The following is a 12275-nucleotide window of genomic DNA, read 5'->3' as shown; positions in this document are numbered from 1 at the left end:
CATAGTGTAAGAACTCAAGAAATGCTTGGAAATTAATTTGGATTTATCATGACAAAAATATTAAGCACTATGAGACCGGTGAGCCCCTGTCACAGGTACCTTTGAATGATTTGGAAATTCTTCCTTTTAAGATCTTTAAACAAAGGGAGAAAATTGTCTAGTTTAAATGAACCTCTGCCTGAAGGCAGGGGGATAGATTGGATGGCTTTAGGAGTTTCATTTCATCACTATAATCCTATGATTATCTCACTTATATCCCTGGAAGGGAGATAGGAGGCAGGTTGAAAAGGACCCATAAATCATCCTCTCTGGGCACATGAATCTCAGCCCTGCCACCCCATCTCCCTCTTCACCCAACACCTTTTCAATGGGCAGCATTTAAGTTGCCTGCCTAACCCTGTAACACAGAGCAATGGCATGTGTACCCTGAACTCTGGGGCTCCTACAGCAAACCTAGGGCTCAGAGCAAAACTGGAAACTACATAGTGGTTAAGAGCACAATATTTTGAAATTAGCCAAACCAGGGTTCTATGTATGTAGCCATTAGTAATTTACTTAATCTCCCTGAGCCTCAGTTTCCAGCTCTGTAGGATAAGGGCAATAATCTCCTAAGGTTTAAGGAAGGCTAAGTGACATAATACAACTGAAGATGTTACCATAATAAGAAAAAGCTCTGGATGTTATCAGACATGAGTTTATGCACACGCCCCAGAGCTGACTCAATTTGGAACCACTTATTTCAGTCTCACCATCTCTGGAAGGACTCTGGGGGTAAATTAGTGGATATTTCTGGTAGGAAAGTCACACCCCTTGTGGGTCTATACTCTCTAGCACCACCTATCCACCAAATGCCTTGGACTACAAACAAAAAAGAATGTTTCAATTCCTTCCAGCAGCTTTAAAGAACTCAGATCAGAAGCCAAATCTTCTGAACCAGAAACCCTATTGTTTTCCATTTCTTAAGACTTACAATTTCTTTCAAGGATTTTTCCTTTTAGGTGGATTCTTTTTAATATCAGTGATGAAGTTAGACTAATTTCCCCCCTTTTCCTTTTCTCCCAGCAGGGCTACAACAAAGTGATCCATATTAGAGAAAGAATCCAAATGTTCTGCCTGCTGGAACCCTCAAGACATAGTTTGAATAAGTTTAGGGTAGTCGGTAAAAGCAGTGGAGAGTAAAAAGTATCGGATTGGGGGGGTGCGGTTCCTTCATCTTTTTAGAGAAGTTTTATCATAGGTACATTTATTTCTCTCATTAAAAAGACCCCTCATTATCAACCCCTTTGACGAGATACATTTCCACTTTGAGTTCTTTATTTGGTCTCTAGATGATTAAAAAAACAAAGTCCTCCTTTTTATAGGAAACATCCACTCTTTTGTGTGATGTAAAGAAGTATGTACATTTCGTGCCCACTCCTGTCTTTCCTCAGACTCAACATTCTAAAACAAAGGAGAAAATGAGCTTCCCCTTTTCCCTGAAACATGAATGTGCCTTGTGTTTAGGGCAGTCGATAGGATAGGATCCCACAGAAGCAGGATGCCCCAGATGGTACCCCAGAGAATCCCGAGGTGGCTGCATCCCAGTCTCTCGCCCTTTCATCTTATCTGCCCACCTCTGGCCCAGCCATGGTCTACTCAGGCTTTGCCCAGAGAAAACTGCTCTGAGTGGGACTCACACCTCAGAGCTCTCCCAGACTGAAGTTGATACGTTCCTGAGACATACATATCCCTAGTCCTCATCAAACATTCCACAACCCAAAAAGCTCTGAAATCCAAAGTTGTTTTCCAAGTTTGTAGCAAACACATTTGAAGGTGAATTCTAACTGGAGCTCATTAATGTGAGACTACTTTGTATCTTTATTTATTCTATTCTGTTCAGTGTAATTGTGTGTGTGTGTGTGTGTGTGTGTGTGTGTGTGTGTGTGTGTGTGTCTGATTAAGAGATGGGGTCTCGTGCTATGCTGCCCAGGCTGGAGTGCAGTAGCTGTTCACAGGCACAATCACATTGCACTACTGCCTCAAACTCCTGGGCTCAAGTGATTCTCCTGCCTCAGCCTCTGGAGTTGCTAGGACTATGGGCGTGCACTAGTCATTGTGTTTTATTTCAGGGCATCACCACAGACCTCATGGAAGGGGGGGCACAGGGATAAATAATATAGAGTTTACCTTTTTAAAATACAGAAATTACAAATTCCAGAATTGGTCCCAACAATAAGGGACTGGTGATCTGAATTGCCCGTTTAGAGCAGCAAAAGCCAGAGAAGGTGCAAGGTGAGAAGAAATAAAAGAGAGAGAAGGAGCAGCTCCTCTATCTGGGCTGTGCTTTACAGTTATGAAACTTTCACAGTGCTCCACACACTTTAATTTGCACACAAATCCTTTGATGGCTCTTGTTAAAATGCAGATTCTAATTCAGTAGATCTGAAGTTGGGCCTGAAATTCTTCATTTCCAACCAGCAACCAGTGATGCCTGTGCTGCTGGCTTGTGGACTGCAGTTTAAGTAGCAAAGATCTAACCATCTAGAAAGCTTCATTCTTGAGAAAACCCATGATGAAAGGCTGGTCTTTATTACCAATGTATAGATGAGGAAACAGAGGGTCTCAGAGGTGAGGAGTTTCACCTAGTCTAACACAGCTAGAAAATATCAATCAGGAATCCAACCCTGTGGTCTTAGCCATCCTTAGCCACATATTCTCCTCCCAGATTCCCCCTTTACCAAGAAGGAGCCATTGGGAATAAAACAGCACTCAGAAACAGGAGCAGCAAAAGAGGAAGCAAAAGAAGAATTTCATGGAAATATTTCCCAGTGAAACACATTCTAATTAGTCATCCATGGTATGAGGGATGAGGTACTGGACCAGGAGAGAAGCCCAGATTTGGAGCCCTGGGTCTCTCACCAACTCACTGCAAGATGTCCCTGGACCTAAGTGATCTCCCATGCACTTTGTAACTCTAGCTTTCTATGCTTCTACTCCAGTTGATCTAGGGGAGGGGAAAAAGACTCAGTGAATTCTCACCTATCATTGCCTCTCAGAAAAATTCACCACCACCACCAGGCGCTCTGGGTTTGTTGCAGAGGGCAGCATCATTCGGCGGAGAAAAGCATCCTGGACACAAACTGCCTGGGTTTGAATCCCACTTTTACCCTTAATTAGCTGTGCAAACATACCTAAGATCCTGTATTCCTTTGTGCCTCAGTTTCTTGTTCTATAAAATGGTGATCACTGTAGTACTTACCTCATAAGGTTTTTATGAAGTTCCAAGTTAATTCATATAAGTAAAGGATTTGGAACAATGCCAAAGTGGCCCATTTTACCTGGATCTGTTAAGACTTCCATTTATTTTCAGTAGCTACAGTAAGGCTTATTTGAAGATGTGAACTTCATTATTTTGAAATGCCTTTGAAATTCTTGATGATTACATGATTATTTTTCTCCCAATAAAGAATATTCTAGGAGTAACTTTATTAATTGTTTTGCTAATCAAGGAAGCCAAGAGTGAATTTTTATCCATGTGAGCTTGGTTCATCCTTTAACAAAAAAAAAAAAAAGAATTTGCTATTGAGTTTCATGATATTGGTGATGAAACTGTTCTATGCATGGGAGGAGGAAGAGGGACAGTTGCACAGAGATTAAGGTGGATGAGGACATGAACATTTTAGGAGCCTACCTCATCCCTGATCTAACGTGTTTGCATCTGGCTATCCCAGGTGTTGACAGGTTGTTATTAACATGCTCACATCCTTCGGCTTCATCTGATCACTTACCCTCCCTCCTTAAAATCACTTTTGTGGGAGGATGAAAGGGAAAGTAAAATGATTGAGGTGACAGGTCCCGTGGCTCATTGAAGAACTGTGTCAGAAAGCACTGCCAAAAGCTATTTTCAACTGGAAAGGAAACACCCTTTTGCGCTTTGTAATTCATGGGTGGACCACAAGAAAGTGAAAATAGCTAATGTCTATGGAACATTGCCACTCACACATAGCAACGGCCTTATTTACAGATACAAAAATCATTACTTCTCTCTGTTCCCTCAAGCACAACTTTAATGCTGGGGAAATTTCCTAGGATCACAAACATACAAGGCCAAATCTTCAAGGTGGCTTCACTCCAACCTCCAGAGTTGGAACAACAACCTTGTGCACGCGATTTCAACTGCTTTTCCCCACAATCCCCTGCGTCCCCTCTGGTTTCACCCGGAATGGATTTGGTCAGGTACCAGAGGAATGGCTTAAAATTCAGTCCCTGGCCTTGATTTGTATGCACAAATGCCATTTGGATTTTTTTAAACCCATTTCTGTACCCACTGTATTTTGCCCTGGTGAAACTATATCTTACAGAAAATTAAGTCTAATTCTTTTTATATGTAGGAGAAAGAATTGACTTTCCTATGTCCTCCAAGGGGTCTCTTTCTACAAGTTGAGAATGTTTATATAGTATCTATAGATAATCCTGATAGTAATTATAATGCATGATACTTAACTGAGATCATATTATACAACAAGCACTGTCCTAAGTGCTCTATATATTTTAACTCCTTAATATTTACAGCAACCTTATGGAGTAAATGATAATTATCCTCCTTTTGCACAGAGAGATTAGGTAACTTTTCCTAGGTCACACAGCTAGCAAGTGCAGAGGTGGGTTTCATAATCCATTGACTCTAGAGTCCCTGTTCACAATCATTATGCTACTCTATCTCTCTGCAAAAAGGCACACAGGCAGAGAGTGCAGCAAGACTTTCAACCAAAGCTTTTCTTCCTCTACTTTTGTCTTACACTCTGCTGCCACCTCCACAGTTTCCTAACATACTATTATAAATAGAAAAGAAACATATCATAGTCAGTCACTATGCCACATATAGTAAGAGAATGATATTTCTGGAAAGTTAAACAGGATATTGTTTCATAACTGGGAAAGGATAGTGGGGAGGAGTGTTTTCCAAAGGCCTACATTCAAGTTGCATTGCTGATCGATAGCCAGTATTTTGAGCTATCTGTATGGTAAACTACCAAAAGAACAAATCTAGTATATGAGACTCCTGGTCACTTTGGAGTAGCCATGTAACTGAAATTTAATTTCCCAATTGGCAAGTTGGATATTCATCTAGTTTTTCCCTTAACTCTCTTTTGAGGAGACTTACACCGATGATGTATGTAAAAATAGAAAATACAACTAAGAATGAAAAGAAAACTATCAATAAGAGTAGAAAGTTAAAATGAAGCCCCAGAGGAGCTAAAGTAGGCACAACTATGACAGTAGAATGAGCCCTAATATGGATTTTGGCATTTAGATAGAACTGATTCTACACTTTTTATCAGACAAAAAGAAAAAATTGTCCGTTTTTTGGAAGAAATGAAATCTTTCCTAAAGCTCCTCTCTGAAAGAATTTTCTCAAATAGATTTTCGTAGGGAGGGTTCTAAAAAACATGATGAACAATATCCTCAATGACGTTTGAAACACAAATGTATTTACAGATTTCACAAGTCTATTTCTTGAAAATAGTTTCTCTACAAAACTTTGCTTTCAAAATTGAAACCTAGTTCAGCTAGGCTTATTCTTAAGCAAGAAGGACGTAAATGAGTGAGGCCAGGGCAGGGCAGGGCAGGGCTCAAGATAATACAATCAAGTATACATCCTGTGATGGTCCGGCTGGATCCAAGGTAAGACACTAAGGTAGGCTTTCTTTACTTTTTTCTTCAATACATGAATCCCTTTAAGAAGATTTTGAAAGTTATAGACCTTCTTCCTAGGAAGTCACATATATTCACAAATACAAACTTTTTTTAGACCATTATGGAGAGCTGGTATGTCTCCTAAATTCCGTCCATCAGCTGTTAACTGCAGATTTGGAGATTCTATTTGGAGGAATAGATGGACTACAGGTCTCTCCTGCAATACTCCATAAATGCCACAAATGTTGTTTCTGTCATCAGAGCCTCTGATGAGCACTGAGAAACATGTTGAATGGCTTTAATTGTAGGACACCCATGTGCAGTTGATTTACTATTGCAGAAATCAGTGAAAAAACCCAAACAAAACTCTCCTTTCAAAGACAACTTTCCTATTTCCACATAGTGGGCCACAGACAGGCCACTTGGCAAAATGAGATTATTCTCCAGAGACAGTTCTGCGTCTTCCCCAGCATATGAATAAATGATTTATTAAACACCTATTATTCATTACCTTTGAATGTTTCCAGGTTAACTTTGACCCTGATGATATTCAAAGTAGATTGCTATTTTGAGAAATTTTGTTGGCTAATAAATCTACCATGGTGAGTTAGTTGCTAAATGTGCAGAACTTTTAAAAAGACTTTTGCAGGCTTTTCTTCTTTAGGTTTCATATGGCTTCATGTGAAACACATTAAATTAAATCAATATTCCATTTTATATTATTATTATGCTATAAATTGTCTTAAAGGATTTTGTACATTTTTAAATCTTGAGTTTATTAAGAATAAATAATTCATTTTTGTTCTTTTGTTTTAAAGGTTATTATATTGACATATAACTGCAGAAGAGTGGCATTAAATTAGTTAACATAATGTTAGCTTTGGGAGACATATGATTCAACAGTTACCCATTTTAATTTAGTAGTTTTCCTTTTGTATTTTGAGGTCAATACATTTTCTTTTCTGAACTCAAACATTTTAGTAAGCCCTTGTAAAGCTGATAGTCCTTAGTCTCTGAGTCCAAAGAGGCCAACGGATAAAACAGCCTTCGTTAAGTAACCACGTGAATCAGTCTGAATTATGGGCTTATAAGGTATAAAACAATTAAACTTAGAAAAATATAGTATTTCTTTTGATTTTAGCATCATTTACATTAATTCATTTTTCTGATGAAAATAAGATGGCATAACTAATTGTCTGTTGCAGACATTCCTCATTCATGGCAATAAAACTGTAACATTAATATATAAAAGGAGAAGATAGAGAGGCATGGACTCAGATCTTCCAAAATACATTGCAAATTTTTAAGACTTAAGTCTTAGGCTTCTTGAAATTGCCAGTTTTTCCTCCCAGGTGATTATTCTTAAGCCAATGAGAGTTGAAGTCCTGTTAAAATATGGGTCTTGCATTTGTAGCAATAATTGAGTATCAATATTAAGGTCTCAGAGCTTATTCCATAAACTAATTACTATACACAAAATGCACAGGGCAAAGAGACATCATAAAGGTACAAGCAACATTTGCTAATTTTGATGTATTTCACCATGAAATTGCAGAGTTTAAAAAAAAAATATGCAGGATAGAAAAGACATGCCCAAAGCCTGCTTGATCTCTCAATTGTTGCATAAAATATTGGTCTGGGAAACCAAGATTTATAGTTTTTTTTAAAAAAATGTATATAGTACAGTTTAGAAAGACTGCCCACCAAAAGAATGGATATATAATGTTGGTGAAGAATAGAACTTCCTATAAAAAAATAAATCAGGTTTTCAAGCAGTGCTATTTAAAGTCTACTACCCCAACTTCTGGGTGGATTTGAAAACCAGAAAAACCTCAGCTTTTGCCTGTTTTATGTACTGGACTTTCACATGAATTATCTTTGAGGAAAGGATTCTACCACCTTAAAAAAATAAAAAAGAATATTTTGGAAACCAATGGGGTATATTTTCTTAGAGTTCATGCAGAGGCAATCACACCAGTGAAGTTCAAGTTAACCCGTTGGTAGAGATCAGAGCTCATAAGTCAATACAGGCTTGAAGAAGTTTTGGAGGCAAAAGGTCTTCATTCAGTATCATCTTTAATTTAAACTTTTTAACTAATAAACAATCGGCAGAAGTTTTACTAAGTCCCAGACTGAGATGGTCTTTAGGGACTTCAAATTTTAGGGCATCTTAAGAACATACTGCTCGAATTTTATAGCAGCACAATTGACAATTGCAAAGATGTGGAAACAACCCAAGTGCCCATCAATACATGAGCGGATTAATAAAATGTGGTATATGTATACGATGGAGTACCACTCAACTACAAAAAACAATGGTGATCCAGCACCTCTTATATTATCCTGGATAGAGATTGAACCCATCCTTAGAAGTGAGGTATCACAAGGATGGAAAAACATGCAACACATGTACTCGCCATCAAATTGGTACTAACTAAAAAACACTAAGGTGTTTACAAGGTAGTAATACTCATTGGGTGCCAGTCAGGGGGTGGGAGAGTATACCCACAACTAATGGAAGGGGAGCACACTGTATGGGGGAGGGACACACTTGTAGCCCTGGCCTGGGTGGAGCAAACACATTACATGTAACCAAAATGTTTGTACCCCCATAATATCCTGAATAAATAAATAAATAAAGAGAACATATTGCTGAGAAAAGGAAGTCATTCCTAATAGGAATATATAATCTTCCTAATCTCATTTGCAGATGAAACACCACCTACAAAAACTGGAAATGGGAACATGAGAGAAACAGAGAGATGTAATTTGCAATATTCCACAACATGTTTTGCTGGAGAATGCAAAAGCTTAGCACTTGCCTGGTAAGGGTGTGGCAAGAAGAAAAATAACACCTGGTCTTATTTCTGAATATGTCATTGAGATTGAATTATGCAGTCAGCTGGCTCCTTTCCTTGTGGGAAAGAATGAGTAGACAGACTGAAATGACTAAAAGTTTACAGGTTGCATTAAAGGAAAAGGGAAAAGAGAAAGAACAAAGATGCAAGGTCTTCCTTGGGCAGAAGCTTTTCTGAAGCAGCAGAAACAAAAAAGCAAACACATCTGTGAAAGTCAGGTGAGGAAAGAAAGAGAATAATAAAATAATACTATGAAAAGAGTGAAAAGGGAAAGGATTTCTGAAAGATATAAAGTTCTAGTTTATTGTGGTATAAGGAATAAATGCTTACGATGATTGATGATGGAAATACTATAAATAAATATAACAAAATTTGTAAGTGGTGTGTTGATATTTAACAACTTGTTCTTGGGGTTAGTGTGGGGGTAAGAAGCCCTATCTGTAGGGGTGGCTGATTTCTACCTTGTAGATCTTCCCAATAAGAGCATGTGTGATGTCAATGAACTTAAAGTTGGAAAGAGATGTCCACAGTTGGCTCCCAAAAGCCAGTCAATCCTGTTTCAACGCACTACTGAATCCAGTTTCCATTGTGTTCCTGTAAACCAAGCTTTCTGCTTTTACATGTATCATTTAATCCTCATCTCCCTAATAGTCAAGTATTGTTATACAATTATAGGGCTCAGAGAGGTCACTTGCATGGCCAGTGATATAGGGGCGGTCAATGCTGCACTGTGTAACGCAGTAGACTGTAGCCATATGTGGCTGTCTAAATTTTAATTTTAATTAATAAAAGTTAAATGAAATTAAAAATTAAACTCCTCAGTCACACTAGCCATATTTCAAATGCTCAGTAGCCACATGGGGTGAAGAGCTACCCTACTGGATAATGCAAATACAGAATATTTCCATCATCACAGAAAGTCCTCTTGGATGGTGCTAGTTAAATGTGTTCTAATCTGAGCTCTAGGGCTTGAGTCTAGTGGTCAGAGGAGACCAGGTGTCTTGAAAAATAGAAACTACTATAAAAAAGTTATTCTACTACAATTGCTTCTAAGGTAATTTTACCTGTTCTCCAGTGATGCAATTCTGCCCCATTGTTTGGCTCAATGATTTGCATTCTTGTAGTTGTAAGGAAGAACTTTGTGCATAAAAGAGCCAAAGGGAATCGTATAAGGTTCTTCTTTGAAGAAATGTAACAAAAATTAGTCTCATCGCCCAGTTTTCCCTTTTGCCCTCTACAATAAGTTCTCACACAGCAACCAGAGTGATCTTGAAATATAAATCTGAGCACTTGCCTCCTCTGCTTGAGGTCATACAAGGGCTTCCTATTAAATTTCAGATTAAACACAATCCCTTTATTTGGCTTTGCCTACAAGGCAAATCTCATCTCATATGATTCCCTCTCCCTCATTATGTTCCCATTACATGTAATACTCTTCAATTCCATGAAATTTCCAAGGAATTATAGACTTTGGAATTTTATGCTTATTCAGAAAGAGTGAAGGTTTTTTTTTTTTTCAATTCATTAGAATAGAGCTGGGAACATAGTAGGTGTTCAGTGATACTTATAATTGAAAGAGCTGCAACACATGCTAGAAATATAAAATTATATAATTAAGTCTTCCTGAAAAGGGGAAAGCATAAATTGCCTTTTTTTCCTACTTCAGGAGGAAAAATAGGGTGGGGCAATTAAGATTATTAGTTATGATCTTTCTACTCAAGTACCCCACTCATGACTTAAATTCACTAGGTTGAATTATCTGAAGGCTAAGCATATGGTTGGAACTCAAACACAATGAAACCACATTTATCGGGTGTGCCGGTAAATGTTTTATCAACCAGCTTTTGTCAGAGGAGCTCTGATTCGTAGTACTTTCTGATTTCCATGTGGTGAAAACTCCTACCACTGTCAATTTCAAGAAGCCATGTCACAGTGTCACAGAATGTAGAGACAGAAAAAGATGTGCTCAGTAAGCTCTTGTAAGCCATTATGAGCCAGTCCAGCACACCAATGAATCCACTCCCATCCAACACACACACACACACACACACACACACACACACACACACACACACACATCCAGAGTCCCTTAATAAGGATTTCAAAATTTGGTCCATAATCCATTTTTGACAAGCACCAAAGAAAAGTCTGATGCGCACGAAAACATGAGAACCATTTCATAGAGGTAGCAATATTAGCTGCAGCTGGTAAGCCTATTGCCACAGGAAGAATGTCCCATCAGAAATGGGAACAATAAGATAACTGAGGATCCCTCAGGGAGGAAAAAAGAGCTGGGAATCAGGAAACAACAACACAGCATGTAGGAACAAGGGACCACAGAGACAACCCCATCCAAGGTCCTCCTTTTCTAAGAAGGCCCATCCCAGAGAGGAAAGGAGACCCCTCTTTGACTGTGAACCATTCCACTCTCTCCCCAGGGCTGCTTCCTTACAACACTGCCATTCCCTAGTGCCATGGTAGCCCGTTCATGCTGTCACTCAGCGTGTGCCTGGAACAACTTCATCTCTCTGGGCTTACCTTTCCTTCTCAAGGTAAAGTAAGAATGAGTCTTTGCTTTGTTGTGATAAGATACATTATGCCAAAACCCTTTAAAAAATAATATAATGTTATGGAAATTACAGGTAGCATTATTACCTGCTAAAAAGCGCTTGGATCTAGATCCTATCGAATTTCAACCTAGGTGCCTCTGGCCTCCGCACAAGAAGCACCTCTCAGTCCTGTTGGCCTTTGGGGCTCAGGCTGACTCACCATCAGCTACAAATCCTGGCTTTCTGCCTGTTTATATATTTATGCATCAATAGTTACGTGTTCCGGTACCTGGATGCTCATCTCCAAAGGATGCTAGTTTATTTTGAATGCCAAAATTGAAGTCTCAGGGTGGTCTCTAGTCTCCTGGGATAACCTGAGCAATAAGAAGGCAAACTACAAACAAAGTTTTGATTCTTGACCAAATCCAGACATTTCAGCTTTGGAAATGCGCCCATCTACCCAGTGTGTGTCAGAACAAAGGAATGGCAAATAGAAGCGAGAAGGATGTTCAAAGGAGAATCTCACACCTGCAACCTGATGGCAACTAGAGAGAAAGTTTATTTTACTCACTAATTAAAATCCATGAACTGAGTATGAATACAGACTTTTTATCCATTGCCATACCAGAAAATCAACAGGCATGGACCAAGGGCTGTGCTAAAGAATTTTGCTTGCATTTTCTTATTTATTCTCTACATAATCCTGTAGGTGGTCCTCCAGGGTGGCAAATATAATAATACTAATTAACCTTTATTGATCATTTACTTGGTATTGAGAGCTGGGATACGTGCTTTCTGTGTAATTATTTAATTCTCACAAATGCTCTATGAAATAATTACTCTCATAGTCTGCATTTTAAATATGAGGCAACTGATATCAAGAGAGGTTAGATAACTTATCCAAGGTTGTACAAACAGCAAGTGACGGAATTGGTGCTGAATCTGGAGTCTCTGTGAGTCCAAAGCCAGCACTCTTAACCTCTCCCCCAGGGAAATGTGGGTATTTGGAGTGTCCTGCATCAACTTTCTTTTCCTCTTGCTTCTGAAATGGGAGCACAAATAGGGGAGTTAGAAAGTCACCTCATCGACTCAGTTCCTGGGTAAGCACAGACAGAACCAGACACTTTACACAGATCACCAAGGAATATGTTTTAATTCTTTTTTTTTTATTTCAGCTTATTATGGGGGTACA

Source organism: Lemur catta, chromosome 2 (genome assembly GCF_020740605.2).
Source record: "Lemur catta isolate mLemCat1 chromosome 2, mLemCat1.pri, whole genome shotgun sequence".
Classification (NCBI taxonomy): Eukaryota; Metazoa; Chordata; class Mammalia; order Primates; family Lemuridae; genus Lemur; species Lemur catta.
The sequence above is the reverse complement of the archived record's forward strand: the minus strand, read 5'-3'. Positions refer to the sequence as shown.